A 17,849-nucleotide genomic window follows, 5' to 3' on the forward strand; every position below is an offset into this window, starting at 1 on the left:
CATGTTGTAGCAAAGCTCAAAATAATTTTCTGCATAAGCTCCAAGGGCTGTGAGGAAATCAAAAGCCTTGGGATGAAGAGCAAGAAATTGGGAGAGGATGTAGCCTTACAGCAAGTGCGGTCGATCTAAGACCTTGGGATCCGGGTACAAGTCTCGGCAATGACACTCTACATCCTGTGATTCTGGGCAAATCACTTAATCTCCCTGTGCCTAACAAAAATGAATGTGTTCATCAGTAACGAAACTGGTGCTCATGTAAAGCGCTCCGATACCCGATGTCTCTGGTCTAGTTCACGCTATATAAAACTAAAAAAAAAGTCTGGGTTGAAGCAGAAGCCAGGGAGTTACTGGGAATGGAGTGAAGGCTCACGGAGACCCACTGGATAGAGGAAGGCACCACAGATTGAGGGAGAGCTGGGCATCACTACCTAAGAGGAGGGAGGTGCAGGGAAATGCACGAGACAGAGTGAGGCACCAACCACCAAAGGTGCATTTAGGGTTCTTAGAGCATCAGTCTGGGTGGAAGGAGAGACTAGGTAGCAGCACTGTGACACTTGTAATGGAGAGAGTTGGGGCAGAAGCAGTAATCATTGCATCCACCTACTGCCAATTCCTCTTTATGAAATACTCAGTGGGTACACAGTTGGTAGAAGAGTCGAGAACAGCAGGCCAGTCATGTTCCCCACCAGCACATCACACGCATAATGAATGCTTCTTATCTAACCTGTAACAAAATGCAGCAGGCATCTTGGAACAATGAAATGTTGAGAGAATGCTGAGAAAAATAATATAAGGGATAAAATACCCCTGTTGTAAATTATAAGGATATTACAAGTCACCAAGGAGTTCCATAACCAAATAGAGGGGCAAACCAGATTGCTGAGTTCGTTTATAAGGCTGTGGAACTTCCAGGTGACCTGCAATATCTTTATCATGTATGTCAGGGGGTACGTTATCCTATATAATACTTGGTCACACCATCCCCTTTCCCACAAACAACTTAAAACCTTGGTGCATAGCTCTTTGATATGACAGAGTGAGTATGTTTGCATACATGAATAATACAAATAAAACTTATAGTGCAAAATTAAGCATATAAAAAACCTGTTAGTTATTTGTTGCAAACATATATTAGAAACACTTAAAGAGCTGCAATAGCTCAGAATGTGCAGAAAAATGCAGAAAGATTCAAACTGTCTCTAACTATCTAAAGACTGCAAAAACATGTTCTCTCTGCTTGTCATAGCATGCTGTAAAATGGAGCAGAAGAAAGAAAAGCAATGCTCCTTTTCGTTGATTTGAACAGCTGCTTCAATTCTACTCCGTGACCTGACCTGCCTTTCAACTCGATTGATGGCTGTGGCAGCTGGCATTGTGATGTCAGAAGTCACCGAAATAATTTATAATAAATGAGTTCTGGTGCCTTTTCTTTATTATCGATGACTGGGTGGATCATAAATTGGCGATTTGAAAGAAATCAGATACTGGTGTTTAAAAAGGGATTACAGAAGCCCACGTATTATACATTTATAAATCAAAAGTACTATTTACAAAATCACACTCATCCTGAGCAAAAGGAACTCCTCTCTTTTTTAATTTCGAAATATTTTATTAGTTTTAGGGAATACAAAAAGAAAAAGAGGGAGGGGCAATGAACATTCATAGTGAGGAGAATGCTTGTGGTATATGAATAAATTAGGGCTTAAACTTAATACAATCAGCTGGTTACAGCTCTAAATTACAGATGTGTGATCTGAGGAATTAATGGTAGTAAAACCCAAAGGAAAAGGTCGGTGAGAAGGTGGGTGAGGAGGGAGGGAGATGATGTAAGGGTGCTCCAGAGAGAGAGAGAGTGATGGGGGAGGATGGTGTCCAGGGTAGTGCACTGGCAGCGATGTGAAGGTAGGTTTCGTTATTACTCTTCAGAAAGAGAGACATGCGTTAGCCCCAACGGTGGTGGTGTAGGAGAGGGTTTAATTTTTTGTATATATGAATCTAGTTTATTCCATGGTTTCTGAGATGTCTGGCAGTTGTCTTTGTTGTTAGAAATTATGATGTCTGCGATTCTTGTGAAGCAGACAAATGCTCACCATGTGTGGTGTGAGAGGTTTTGAAATAATTTCCATTAGCATAGAATATTTTTTATTCCTTTCATTAGTAGGATGCCCATGAGACACATGTCTATTTGGTTTAGTTTCAGGGTAGGAGAATGGGACCAAGAGTCACTATGTGAAAATTCATGAGATCTCAATGTTGAAAATTGCATTAAAAGTTTTCTGAATCTCGTTCCAGAAATGGAGTAGCTTATCGCAGTGGAATAGCATATGGGAGAGGGTGCCTGGAGAGGTTTGGCATTTCAAGCAAGTGTCTGAGTCAAAAAACCCTAATCTGTATAATTTCTCTGGGGTCCAGTATGCTCTTTGTAGTATCCAGTATTTACATTGTGAGAGAGTGGGAGAAATTATATTTTTAAGGATATATGTTCAGATATTTTTCCATGATTGGTCGTTTAAGGTTGAAATAGTAGAAATAGGGGCAGATTCAGTACACTTAGACTGGATTTTGGACATGATTCTTTTGTTAGTTTTGGAGGAGTTTAGGGATTTGTATATTGGCTGCTGCCTGGGGCATATTGGACAATTAGGGGGATCAAGTCGAATTGGTGTGGGGTAGGATTTATTTTCATTGCAACCTGTAGTTTAGGGGAATTGTGGAATTCAATGTTTACTAGGTTGTGAAAGGTATTTTGATGAGCAGAGGTGTTTGGGGAATAAGATATTTTTGGATGACCACAATGTCCATGAAGGGTAAGTGCACTCAATTGAATTTCTGCTTCGTTCCACACGGAAGCGTAGTCTGAATTATGGATTTTGCAGCATTTTATCCAGTGATCTGAGGGCCAGGATGATATCCTTGAGAATATTATGAGTGTTGTAATGGGAGTGCTTTCATAGTTAACAGTGAAATTAAAGAGTATGGTTTTGCCAGCGATTCCTCAGTGTGAACCCATAATGGTGTATCTAGGCTTTTAAAGTGGAACGTGTATTTAGAGAGGCAAGTTGGTATTTAAAAGAATTTGGGATGTTAAGGCCTCTTGAACATTTATTTAGTTTTAGTTTTTTTAAAGCAATACCAGCTTTTTTCCCTTTCCAGGGGAATTTGGTAATTAGTTTTATGGGAAGAATGGAGGTGATAACGTTTATTTGCACATCAATCATCATTTTAGTGCATTCGGAGCAACCTCATCATGTCATGAATTTTGGCAACCAGGATGAAAGAATCTCTTTGATTTTCTGAAGCATAATCTCCTTGTTTATTTTACCATATCTGCCAGATTATTTTTAAAGTATATACCCAGGTATTTGATCTGCGAGGATTGCCAATGCAGTTTAGTGTTATTTACAATGGATTGTAGAGTTAGGTTATTCAACGCTTAGGGTGCAGCCCGAGACCTGAGTGTAGGAGTTAATTTTGTGTAAAATTGCCGGGTTGGCGGTTTTGGCCTCTTTTGAAAATATAAGTACGCCATCCGAATAGGCAGAAACTGTGTAGAGAGAGTTCCCAATTGATATGCCTTTTATAAGCATGTTGGAACTGATGGTGAGAAGGAGAGACTCAATGATTAAGAGGTAAAGAAGGGGGGAAGGGGGCAACTGTTTCTAGTTCTTTGCGCTAGGTTTATTTTATTGGCTAGGAACCCATTAACTGTAATGCAAGCCGAGGGTTAGGAATACAAAGCAAATGCCTGATGGATAAGGTATCCCCAACGTTAAATTTGCACATAACAGCATGAAGAACAGGTCAGGAGATCTTATTAAAGGCCTTTTCTGCGTCCATGGCCATTTCCATTGTGGGAAATGTTATAATTGTAGCTTTTTAATGATGTAGCATTAAAGTCCAAAGTTATCTGATCCGTGTCTATATTTCACAAAGCCGGTTCGTGATCTGTAAATAAGGGATGGAAGAGTCCTTTACAATCTAAGTTTAGGAGGGAAATGGATCTGTTGTTTTTTACTTCTAGGGGATCTTTCCACTCTTTATGAATCACGGTATTAGTAGCTTCGGGGGTTGTACCTGTGATTTTACTGGTCTTCTCAAAATATATGAAGATGGATTCCAATTGAGGAATGAGTTTATTTTAGAAGATTTTATAAAAGCTGGCTGAAAAGCCGACTTGCCCTGGTGCCTTACCAGGTTTAAGGGAGTGTATTGCTTTTGCAATCTATGTACGGGAGAAAGGTTGGTTGAGGGAAAAGTAGTGAGGGTGAGAGAGTCCTGGGAGCTTCATTTTCTCCAAGTATTTCTCACAGTCGGCTGTAGATGAGATTTTGTTAGGGTTATAAAGGTAGATATAGAATTCTTGTAAAACCTTAACTATTTCTAGTGGGACGATGATAGTCGTTCCTGATGTGCTTCGAATAAATGAGATGTAGTTTTGGCTCTTTTTGAATTTTAAATAATTCGCAAGTTCTTAGATACATTTTTCAATGTATTGTGTTGCTCCCAGGTGTGCCCCCTGACACTTAACAGCTTGTTATTCTCCTATTCTAGTGTTTTAAGTTGTTGTAAGAGTTCCTGTTTTTTATTAAGAGAGAATTCTTTTTCCACTTGTTTAATTGATTGCTCTAACTCATTGAGGTTTTTGTTTGTACGTATGTTTATATTAGACATATTATTAATGAGGTCTCCTCTGATGGTACCCTTCATTGCATCGCATACGTTTCTTTAGAGATTTCATTATCGTTGTTTTCATGGAAGAAGGTTTCAATAGAGTTTTTATTTTGTAAATGAGTGACTCGTCTTTAGGACTTCTTCGTTGAAACTCCATTGATTCTGCTTCAGTAGGTTGTGACCAATGTGTAAGTCCACTGAGATACAGGTGTGGTCTGAAATTAGTATTGGTTCAATCGTTGGGGCAGAGGCAGCCAAAGTGAGCACACTTTTTGTCAATGAATAGTCTATTCTTAAAAGCGTGTTGTGTAGGTGTGAGTAAAATGTAAAATTGCTTCCTGCTGGGGTATGGAGGTGCCAAATGTCATTTAGACAATTTATTTTTCATAGGTTCCTCATTTGATTATGAGATTTATTAGTTGCGTATTTGAATGTGCAGCTTCTATCCAGTACCATCCTCGCCATGGTGGTGTCCCGCCTGGATTACGGCAACGCCCTATATGCGGGTATTCCTGCATATAGCTTACGGCGCTTGCAACTCATACAAAACCAGGCGGCCCGCCTGGCTTTCAATCTCCCGAAATTTCATCACTCTACTCCCCTTTTGAAGTCTCTACACTGGCTCCCTGTACGAGCCCGGGTCCAATTTAAGATCGCCTCCATTACCTTCCTGGCTCGCCTAGGCTCAGCTCCAGCATTCATCTCATCTGAGATCACCCCTTATGTTCCCAGCAGGGAGCTACGTTCGTCTTCCCAGTCCTTACTCATGATTCCACGCTACCGAAGAAAGAAGTGGGGAGGCTCTAAATTTGCCACCCTTGCCCCTTCCCTGTGGAACTCTCTTCCCCTGGAAATTCGAACCCTCACCCTGTACCCACAATTCCGCAAACAACTTAAGGCCCACCTATTCAGGAAGTCCTTTGAATAATCCCCTTCGCAGTTCCCCCGTTCCCCCGTTTTGTTTCTGGCCCCGGATTTTTGTTAGTTGTAGCGCCAAGAAACCGCTGGTGTATGCGCGCTTTTACAAATAATTTTAAACTCAAACTCAAACGCCAAGGGCGGTTAAAATATCCTGCTAGGAGAATGCTAGAGTCATGTTGTCGTTTTCAGAGTTGTTTATTTAGAGTAATCCACAACTGGGTGTCTTCAGCCGTTAGGTATAGATATTAATGATATTGAATGAAGTGTAATTGTTTTTATCTTTAGTGATTAGCCATCTGCCATCATTATCCTGGGTGTTGTCCACAGTTTCTAAATTTGCCTATTTAGCAATAGGACGATGACCCCATTTTTTACTAGTTGGCAGGGGAGGTGGAAATGCTATGTATTCCTTGATAGCGCAATGAGCTGCATTCTTTGTGTCTCAATTTTGTTTCTTGTTTTAGAATTATATCACCCTTAAGTTAAGCACAGTAGTCGAGGATTTCCCAGTGTTTTACCAGGTGATTGGTACCTTTTGGGTTGAGGGAGAGTACTATAAGTGGTTTAATATTCATGTTTCCTAGTTGGGACTATAGGAGCCAACACACAGCAAGTATGGTAGTTGGGCAAGTAACATAAGCAGAAGTTTCCAGTGAATGTAAGTGTGCAGTAGTGTGAAGTGAGATGACCACCTCTTTTCTCTATGTTCGTATGTAGAGCTGAGCTTGTGATTTGGAAGAATTTCATTTGGGTATAAGGGTTGGGAATAGTAGTGGAGTGCTAAATTGGTTATTAGATGGTGTATAGACTAGTTATTGTTTCGGAGAAGTTTGTTGGTTAAGACTGTGACATTTGCAGACAGAGAGGATAGTTTATAGGGAAACAGAAGGAACAGGGTGAAAAAGAAAGAAACAAAGGAAGGGGATAGGTAGATAAGAGAAACCTATAACCCCCCCATTACCCACCTACTGAACACCTTCCGGGAGAGGAGAAGGTGGATGTCCCAGGGATACGACATCTGAGGAAAGGGAGAAGAGCAGGAAAGGCACCAATCACCATGAATAGAGAACAGATAATACCTTTAACTGGACTCTAATGCAATTAACCTAAAAATATTATTTGTCTTAACACAATAACGGAATATAACTGTATCGAGTTACATAAGAAAACAAATTGGAGTGTGTTTCCTGTGTACTGAAATATATGTGGCATATATACCACGAGGCAACAGCACTATTGCAGTTATCTAAAGAACTTAACTGACAAATGTAACAGTAGCTTAGATCAGCATAAAAATAGAATAGAAAATGTGGTAACTAGAATTGGAATGAGGCACATATAATAAGGGGGTTTAGGCCACTGCCGATTCGAAAGTCGACCAACCTAGATATATGAGAAAAGGGTACATTTTATATCATTGTCAATATACATAGTACTACTCAATAGTAATAGAGTCTAGTGATGATGGAATAAACATAGACTACAAAGGTCATTACAAATACAGGTTAAGTCTAATGATCAAAGAAGAAATAGATCTTTATTGATTGTCGTTATTAGTTGTCAACACCATGCATAGTAATACAAAGCAATATCAGGTTTGTGTGTATAGGCATCTACAGCAAAGCTAGTGGAAGGGTAAGTGGAATGAGGAGACTAGTGCCGCAGAAGTTGTGATTAGCAGTTAAGGTGATATAGGGTAATGTCCTAATTGACAGAATCGCCCAGAGGAATCTGGGGTCAATCTGGTGTTAATCGTTAGTCATTAGAAAAATTTAAAAGGATGATCTGATTACTTACGTACATAGGTACTTACTTGCATGTTGTAGAGCTCTAATGATTTGGTAGAAGGTTAGGTTAGTGTGTTAGTTTGGATAGGAGGAATTAGGTTGTAATCCATGTGGTATCTAGAATAGACTATGTTAAATATATGGCAGGAATTGGATAAACTAGTATTCTACTGAGACAAACACTAGATGTCCATATTTTGCTGAGTGTAGTCGTTCGAGAATGTTTCTAGCTCTTTTAGCTCCTTGAAGTAGTAAGCTTTCCGATCTTTCAATATTCTTAATTTTGCTGTACATGCAAATGCAAACAAGTTCATCTGTTTCAATCTGTTCTTTGCTCCAAGAATCCTTTCCTATGAAATACAGTGTCTTTCACATAATCCTAATAAGTGCCAATTTTGAGTCCTTTCCATGTTAGTATTTTTAAGGATCTTATTCGGTTAAGGATTTTTTCAGTATGGTCATATCTCAAAGGCCTAAAAGTCATAGGGTGAGAGTTTAGAGGTTCTGAGAGTATCTGATTGGGGCTTTGTGGGCCCTTTCAATATCAAATTCCCTTTTAGAGTCAATTTGTAGGACTTGCAATATCCATAATTGTAGAAAGTTCCCCCAAGAGTCATATTTGTTCCTCGTTTGTTCAGGGAATCCAAAGATCCTAACATTTTCTCTCTGGTTCCTGTCCTCCAAGTTTGTGATTTCTTATTTGGGGACTGTTATCTTTTGTTCATGAATTTTTTCTGTCTGGAATTAGACTAGAGCTCAACCCTGCTGACTTTGGTTTCAGACTCTTTACTCTTAGTGGTATGCTTTGAAGTTCTTACCAGAGTGTATGCATATATCTGTTTTTCAAATGTCTATATTGACCTTTATTGAGCTTGTTAGCTTGTGTAGGACATTTAGTTTCTCCAGGATAATATCCTTGCTTTCACCCAGTTCAAATCTCCCTTTAACTTTCAAGTTCATGGATGGTGGATCAGATTCTGATCTTATTTGTCCTGGTTAGTGTTCTCTGTTATGTTTAGAGTGTCTGCCTTTCCTTCTGAAATTTGCTATATTTCAAGGTCTAGTTGATATGATTGGTATCAGTGATTTCTTATGAAACAGATCCAGGGTGGTGAACTGTGATCTGTGTTATAGATATTGCTTCCAGTCTTTGTGAAGATATGATGGTCAAAGGGGGTCGGTACGCATCGGAACACTTGGAAAGCTGCAATGCTGGGTTTGCAGGAGATTCAACGCTAGTGCCCGGATGACATTGAACGTTGACGTTTGAGTAATTGTACTAATGGGGAATTAGTTTGAAACTAGATTACCTGTTTACTGCTAGTTTACTGGCTTAACTAGGTGCTAGTTTGGTGCAAGTCTGAAGATGATTTGGTATTAATTTACCATTAGATCAGTACAGGTTAGCAACTGTTAATTGTGTGCAGATTAGTGGTTCCTAATTGTTGTTGCTTGTTGTTGAATGCCAATGATGTTGATTAATGACTGTTGATGCAGTGCGGATACTACACTGCAGATTAGCAGGTGTGGTTGTCTCCTATGAAAGAAAATAGAAAAAGGGGGTCTAAGGGAATATTTACCGACCAAGCATTGCTATCAACCCTTAACACTATGAATACCAACAATAAGGATAGCAATTGGTCAAAATTTTTTTATAACTATCTAAATAACTGACTGTGTATGTTCAAGGTACCACCGATAAATCCACTGGAGGTATACCGTGGTGAAATAATATTCCCATCAGTTTACCAACCTGTACCGCCCTACATCATTTGGGATCCTTCGCCATGAAGGGAAGTGGTTTTACCCACAGTAGATTAGGCAGGTTGTAGCCAAGTCCTATCTGGTGTCTCAAAGATCAGTAGTGTATTGGTGGCATCAAGAGGTAAACTGAGTAACAGCGCAAAATGTGAAAAAAATAATGAGTGCTAAATGTAAATATGTTAATATTGGGTAGTAGGAATGGAAGAACAATTTTATTAGTTCCTACCCACTCCCAGAGATTAAAAAACAGTGCATAGTAGTGTTAACAAATAACTACTAGAAGAGTTGGTTTGTGGTCGACATGTTTCTGCATTAAATATGGAGCCAATAGGTCTCCTATTGCTTCATCAGGACCGTGATTTTTGCTACTGTATAGAGTGAATGGTGATAAGAAAAATTGAAAACAATATCACCTGAGATTCGCCTGTTGTGATGATTCAGGATCACCCAATGTCAGTGGACGAATATGTAAAAGAGAATACACACAGAATATCTTAGATAGTAAACATGCATTTGCCACATATGCATCATATAACATTTGCCAACTAATTTCTTGGTCAAAAAAGTTCTCTCAAAGTAACCTTGTGAACGCCATATTTCTATTATGGCACAAGCAAATAGTTTGTAATTGCCACTCACCTAATCGTTAGGGAATGTATACTCCACCTCACCTGGCTACAGCTCAGGTAAAACGGGGCACCGCTCTATTACGCTGATTACGAGCGGAGGCGATCTTTTGGCTAAAATAGAAATTGTTTTTAAACTCTGTGTCATTAACTGATTTTAAAGTTATCCAGGTCCTAACCTTGTTTCAGCTTCCAGGGGTGAGTTGCCGACTGGGGCTGGTCGCATTCTCGGGGGCTCCCAGCGGTAACGGGCGCCATTTTGGCTTGGGCAGTACTCTCCATCTTAGCCCTGACACTCCCCTGCCGCTCCGCCCCTACTTAGGAGCGTGTTTCCCTCCTCCTCCTGTGTTTGACCAGTGGCCCGGTGGCAGTGGGCTCTTTGGTCATACTTTGGAGAATCTCCTGCTTCCCACACATTTCCGCCGCGCTGATTACGAGCGGAGGCGATCTTTTGGCTAAAATAGAAATTGTTTTTAAACTCTGTGTCATTAACTGATTTTAAAGTTATCCAGGTCCTAACCTTGTTTCAGCTTCCAGGGGTGAGTTGCCGACTGGGGCTGGTCGCATTCTCGGGGGCTCCCAGCGGTAACGGGCGCCATTTTGGCTTGGGCAGTACTCTCCATCTTAGCCCTGACACTCCCCTGCCGCTCCGCCCCTACTTAGGAGCGTGTTTCCCTCCTCCTCCTGTGTTTGACCAGTGGCCCGGTGGCAGTGGGCTCTTTGGTCATACTTTGGAGAATCTCCTGCTTCCCACACATTTCCGCCGCGCTGATTTCGAGCGGAGGCGATCTTTTGGCTAAAATAGAAATTGTTTTTAAACTCTGTGTCATTAACTGATTTTAAAGTTATCCAGGTCCTAACCTTGTTTCAGCTTCCAGGGGTGAGTTGCCGACTGGGGCTGGTCGCATTCTCGGGGGCTCCCAGCGGTAACGGGCGCCATTTTGGCTTGGGCAGTACTCTCCATCTTAGCCCTGACACTCCCCTGCCGCTCCGCCCCTACTTATACGGACAACATGAGGCAGCGCAGCGGACGAGCGCAGCGGGCGCGACGTAGGCGCGCCGGAGTCGTGCCAGAGTCCTGCCCGTCTGCGCCCGTCCGCGGCCGGCCGGGGCAAGGGGCACGAGACGCTGCCGGTCTCATCTTCTACTCATCGTCTCAGTTGCGCCGCCATTGGGTTCCCGGTAGTATAAACCCTTCTACCACAGCCTATCTACACCATCTTGGCCTATATCGTTCCCCCTCTAAACCCCCCCCTGAGGCTGCACATTCGCAAACACTTCCGGTACCCACACCTCCCTCTGCTCACCCGCCACTGTTTGCCCCCCCTGTCCAACGGCTCACTACCTCAGCTGCCCTCCTTAACACCAGGTCGGCAGTGAGCCATCAATACGAAATAGCTGATTACCTTGACTCCTCTAAACCAGATCTCCTTTTTTTAACCGAGACCTGGTTCAAGACTGACTCCATGCCTAACGTCCTTGCCGCATTACCATCGAATTATGCCGCCATTCGTGCTGACCGTCCCGAAAGTAAACGGGGCGGTGGAGTGGCCTTAATAGCCCGCTCTGATCTCAACTTTCAAACCCTTCCCTTTCCCCCTATTACCGATGTCGACCTTCTTGCAGCCCGTTCTACTTCCCACCAAGTCCCCCTTACTTTTGTTCTTATTTACCGCCCCCCCCAGTCCACCCCCTCCTTTATCCCTAATATCCAGACCCTTTTGGCCACATTGGCAGTTAATAATTCCTCTGTATTAGTTCTGGGGGACCTTAACTATTGGCCCAGCGACCCTGCCGAAACCCCACAATCTAAGGAATTTACATGCCTTATGGAAGGTCTGAATTTCGTCTCGCTGATCCATAATCCCACCCACGCACATGGCCATACGCTCGATCAAATCTGGGCGTTGAACATTCCATCTACACCTCCTATCATAACCCCCTGTTCATGGTCGGATCACTCTATCATTACCTTTTCCCTCACCCTCGCACCCCTGCTTAAACCTCCCCTACCCAAAAACACCTGGGTTCGGAAATGGGGAAAAATTGACATGCCCTCTTTCTGTTCCACCCTGGTTAAGACCTGTCCCGACTTATCCGACTTATCAGCCGTCCCACAGCTGGCCGCTATTAACAACTGGCTCACGACAGCAGGCGACGAATTTGCCCCACTTAAGCGGCTCTCAGTTAAGCGGACCCACGCAGCCAATCGCTGGTTCACTACTGATCTTAAAGAAAAAAAACTAGCGGCTAGAAGGGCTGAACGTACCTGGAGAAGAACCTACGACCCTGCCAAAAAAACAACCTATCTGGCCATTCTGCAGACCTATAAAAAAAGCATCCTGGAAGCAAAAACAGAATATTACACCAACAGGATAATGGGCGCGGAATCACAGTCGAGGGAAATCTTCTCCACTGTTCACGAGCTTGCCTCATCTTCTAGAGCCACGGCTGCTATTCCCCCGTCCCAACCCCTCTGTGACTCACTCAATGAGTTTTTTATAGACAAGGTTGTCAAAATTAAACAAAACATTCCCCCGCCCTCCTCCACCTTTGTTGACCCTCCCTCTCTTCCCACTACCGTTAAGCTGACTAACATCCCATTGCTAACTACGGAAACTCTTTCCCCTCTATTACACCGGGTCAAATCCGGCTCCCCTCTAGACTTTGCCCCTGCCAGTATTCTTAAGGAAGTTTACTTGGCCTGTCCTACCCCCCCTCTAACCCTTCTTAATGCCTCACTCACCCGTGGTCACGTCCCCACCCCGCACAAATCCGCAGTTATCATCCCAATTCTAAAAAAACTGGATGCCGATCCCTCTCTTCCCTCTAACTATCGCCCCATCTCACTCCTTCCCTACCTTGCAAAAGTGCTCGAAACTCATATAAGCACTACACTTAGCGCTCATATTGAGGCAAATCATTGCCTCTCCCCCTGTCAAGCTGGTTTTCGTCCCCTGCATTCTACAGAAAAAGTGGTCGTCTCAGTCATGGACAAGCTGCGTGAAGGTATCGACATCAACCTTCCGCAAGCCTTGATTTTGTTAGATCTATCCGCCGCCTTCGACACGGTGGACCACACCATCCTCCTTAACCGTGTCTGGGCGGCGGGCATAGAAGGCTTAGCCTTCTCCTGGCTGGAGTCTTTCCTTGCTGGGAGGACCCAGGCAGTCCGGTTGGCTGACTTTAAGGCGGCCTCTCGAAAAGTAGAATGCGGGGTTCCCCAGGGTTCATCACTTTCCCCTCTTCTGTTCAACCTCTACATTTCTCCCCTCATTTTTATGTTGCAGCAACTGGAGGTCACCGTGTTTAATTACGCGGATGACCTCCAGTTAATCTTCAACCTGTCCCACTCACCTTCATCCGCCCTGAACGTCCAAACCATCATGATCCTTATCCAAGATTGGATGAACTGCAGCCACCTCAAACTCAACCCGGACAAGACCGAATTGGTCCTGACCGGAGGTGGCTGCAGTCCGTGGTCCCCTTCCTTTTGGCCCCCATCCCTTGGTACTCCCCCACTTCCCGTGGCCAAAGTAAAAACCCTGGGAATCTTTCTTAACCCCCAACTCACTGTTCATTCACAAGTCAACTCGGTGGTCTCTTCTTGTTTTTTTTCACTTAGGGTAATTAGGAAGGTTTCTCGCTTTTTCACTCCCTCAGCTCTTAAAATCATTATGTTAGCCATGGTACTATCCCGTATAGACTATGGAAACATAGTCTATAACGGAGCTCCTGCATATCTGACTCACCGTCTACAACTAGTGCAGAACCAGGCGGCCCGCCTGATCCATGGCCTACCCAGATACCATCGAGCCTAACCACTACTCAAAACACTGCACTGGCTTCCAGTCCGAGAACGTGCCCTGTTCAAACTTGGTTGTCTCGTATACCAAGCTAGATCGGGCACCGCTCCTCAATTTATCTGCTCTCTAATTAAGCCATATTGTCCAGGCAGAGAACTTCGCTCAGCCCACTTGGCCCTTCTTACCATCCCCCGCTTTAAAAAGCAAAGGGCTGGCGGAGCGAGGTTCGCTGTCCTGGCTCCAACCTTCTGGAACTCTCTCCCTGTCACTCTACGTACCTCACCCTCCTACCCTCTGTTCCGAAAAGAGCTTAAAACTCTTTTGTTTACACAAGCTTATCTGACTTAACTTCTCATCTGCTGTCTGTCCACTGATCATCACTAGCGCCATGAAACCGCTGGGTATGCGAGCGCTGAATAAATATTTTTAAATTCAAAATTCAAATTCAAAATTAAAGGGAAGAAAAGGGGAGTAAACATAGGGGAAGGACTAGGTGCTGCTTAATATACATATGTTGTAACTCAACTAGAAAAATTAGTGATATTTTCTTAAAGTGTTCCATCGATACACTTAATACAAAACTGCTCATGTGTCCCATCAATATACATAGGGTAAACCAAGAGAAGCCATTTGTCAGTAGGAGCCGATTCTATGTTATATACTCGGTTTAAACTCCAGATGACTGAGCGTGTTGGTAAGACGCTGAGATGCGGGGAATAATCGGCCCACGGATGTTGCGCCATCTTTTTTTCTTTTCAACTCGCAAGTTTGTCAGACCTCAAACGGGGCAGTTTCCGTGTTTCGTGCCAGGCCATCAGGTCAGAATAACAAACCACTCAGGATATTACTAGCAATACGCGGCGAGAGAAAGAAGACTCAAATCGAGTCCTGTTTGATTCTCGATCCCTCCCTAAAGTGCAAGGGTACAAAAGCGGCGCTTACCTGTCCGTCGGTACTCCGGACATCCGTCTAGGCTGTCTGTCGGAGGTACCCGACCGGACAGGAAGCCGCCATTAATCTCCGATCACGCGTGCGTGTCATTGCACGTGATCTTGCGTAAAAAGGTAAGGTATGTATGGGAATTGTAGTTAATCAACCTACATCAAAGCCATAAGCTCGCAGTTACTTTGTTTTATGCCGGGTTGTCACATTCGGAGCTCCGCTCCAGCCGCCGAGTAATTAAGGGTGGAAAGTGTAAATTAATAGTTCCAATTGAGATGAACTAAACAAAATCTGCAAATTGATAATAAAAATTGCAAATTCCGCTACGGGAAGCCGAACAATCCTACTATTACCTTCTAGTGTGATGGTAACAGAATAATGTTGCTTTCTTTTGAATAGTCACGTTTTTAGATGGTCAATCAATTTAACAGGAGGATACTTTCCTTCTGAAAGGACATACATTATCCCATCCCTCATTTATTATGGCTATCAATCGGCCACTAAAACAGAAGCCTCTGTCTCTTGTTGGTCAGCAAGGCAATTCATGCTTATCAGAATGAAAAACTTCTCTATGCTCGACAGAACATCGACATAATGATAAAAAGATATGATTATCATATCCAAAAAGCCCCACATTATTCTGGACCTGTTAAAGATCATAAGATGATTGGCTCCTGCTGTTTGGCTACAGGGGTACAACAAGTTGGCAGATGTCGTTGTCTTTATGATGGCGTATTTAGAATATGAACAGACGTCACAGCGACATCCGCGGGATATCTTCATTGAGTCCCGTCTTGTCTGTCTGTAATTTATAAATCCATCTCTGTTCACGTGTAAAGAGAAATTTACTGATATCTTGAATGTGGGGTGAGATCAAAGGCTGTTCCAACACCGTCCAGCGTAAATCTGTTGGTAGATGGTGTGCTTGGATGAAGTGGTTGGTAAGTCTAGTGGCTTGCCTACAGCAGCGTATAGAGCTCTTATGTTCCGATATCCGTAGCTTAATTTTACGAGTAGTCATCCCCACGTATTTCTTGTTACATGGACAATTGATCATGTAGATCAAATTCATGCTATTGCAGTTTGTAAATCTGCGCTGTTGCCATGGCTGGTCAGTGCCGATGTCAATGGTCACAGACCTAGATGTTTGTGGGCAAGCAGCTCAGTGGCCACATGGATGATGTCCAGTTACCGCAGGCATGTCCCACAAGGTGCCTACAGCTCGGGGAGGCAAGTGAGGATATAATGGCAAGGCAGGGAGTGTCTGACAGTCGTGGACATGAAAGACCACAAAACAGTGTGGCAGCAATTGAGGCACGGAGGTCAAGGCCCAAGAGCAGCACTGGCACCGAAGAGGAACATACTCTTTTTGCTGGACTTGAGCACAACATGCATGAAGTTCAGCGCCTGCAACACAAAGCATTACATTCAATTAACAGGCAGCTGAGCACTCTCAACAAAAATCAGCGGTAATGGGAGAGGGTATCATGGCCATGGCAGGTGCCATACAAAACCTATGTGACACTCTACAACGTAATGAAATTGCTAGGGACTGCACAATTATACAAAGGCGGTGAACAGCCTCTGCACCACCACCAGCAACTTCACCAGTCGCAGCATTACAATGAAGCTGCAAATGACACACTGCTGCCAGGACATTGCGAGAGGGCTGGAACAGGTCTCAAACGCAGTGGAACAAATGCAAACTGCAAACTCTGGTGGCAGCGCACTCATGGTCTCTGGGGAGAGCGAAGAGACCTCCAGTAGAAGTAGCAACACTCCTACATTGCCTGATGCATGACGTTCCAGTGGCAGACAAGGTGCAGCAGCTAGGCAGACAACGGAGGGCACTCAGGCTCAACACCGACCTGAACCAAACCGTCACCGGAGGAGGTGAACTAAACATTAACACTTTTGTGGCAAGGGGTGAAGCAACCCACCTAATCACAATTTTACACATTATTGATCAGTACCTTCACTGTGTACAAAACATGTGCTGGGTACTGCAAAAGTGAATAAACACATCACATGTAACAAAAAGCATTTTGGCTCATCACCTTAATTTGTTACCTAAAAGTAGTTTTGTGTGATCTCAGTCCGTCTCTGATGTCCAGCAGCTGCCTGACTCCTGCTGCTGCCCTGCCAGGGGGAGGTGGGCAATCATCATCCTATTGATTTACCTAGCAGGTATCCCTCTCCAAACTCTTCAGCACTCAGACGTCTGTGTATCCCACTATGTCAGAAGATGAAAGAGTTGTGTGTGCGGCCAGGGTATTTTGCTACAATGTCGTTGAAAATGTACTTAGCATTGCACACAATCTGTATATTCTGGGAATGGTAGCATTTTCTGTTCCTAAAAACATATTCTGTTGCTGCTGGGGGTATGAGGGCCACATAGGTCCCATCAATGCAGCCAATGACATGGGGAATACGTGCAATTTGATAAAAGTCAAGTTTGGTTTGCTGTAATGCCTGTTGGGTGCTGTGGAAGTATATATTATGTGATAGCCTCTGTAGCATTGCATCTAGAAAGCCATGGAAAAAGCGTGACAGGGCACTCTGTGAGACCCCTCCAACCTCTGATATGACTCCTTGAAAACTCCCTGAGGCCAGGAGGTGCAGTGAGCACCGGACCTGCACATGGGTGGGAATTGTTTGTGTCCTGCGCGTTGGGTGTTCCATAAAGGGTTTCAGCTCAATTCAGTCTGCTGGAACAGCGTGATGCGCAGCCTGAAAATACGTTCTTGTCTCAGTCTCCTCTGTGCAAGGGCACAGATACGCAGCCTCCTGGCTATCACATATAGTGCTGCCATTGTGGAAGTTTCATTTGCATTGTGGACTGCTATTTATACCTTGCTCCTGGTTACCACCTGCATGCACTTAGTAATTGCGATTTCTTAATTTGCGATTGTCAGATTCACAATTTGTGATTTTTTGTTACATTTCATTGCGATTTCTTATTTTGCGATATCCTGTTTGCGACTTTCGCTAACAGAGAAAATCGCAAACTAAGAAATCGCAAGGATATTCACAGATTTCATGTTATCGCAATGTAAGAAATCGCTATTTTATTATTAATACCTTTGGGTTGAGTTGGTGCTATATAAAAAACTGCAAATTAAAAAGTCCAGGCGATGACAGACACGTCTGACAGGCTAGGAGTGAATGTGCACACATGAAGTACTGTTACCTACAGTGATTATAATTTATAACAGAGGTTTATGAGATTTGATTTTTTGATTTTGTATAATCAAGCAAAATTCAGCAAAAACTCTACACAAAATGCAAAGCTAGCATTTAATGCTATTATAATGTGGAATGCTTTCCATTTG

General features: G+C 43.3%; 1 pseudogene across 1 annotated transcript in view; it reads left to right on the top strand.

Moving 5' to 3' along the window:
• The window catches only part of LOC144800450 (vitamin D3 hydroxylase-associated protein-like), a 370,773-nt pseudogene that overhangs the window by 33,245 nt on the left and 319,679 nt on the right, over nt 1-17,849 (top strand). The gene's annotated exons all lie outside the window — the stretch shown is intronic.

This window comes from Lissotriton helveticus, chromosome 1_2 (assembly GCF_964261635.1).
Source record: "Lissotriton helveticus chromosome 1_2, aLisHel1.1, whole genome shotgun sequence".
Classification (NCBI taxonomy): domain Eukaryota; kingdom Metazoa; phylum Chordata; class Amphibia; order Caudata; family Salamandridae; genus Lissotriton; species Lissotriton helveticus.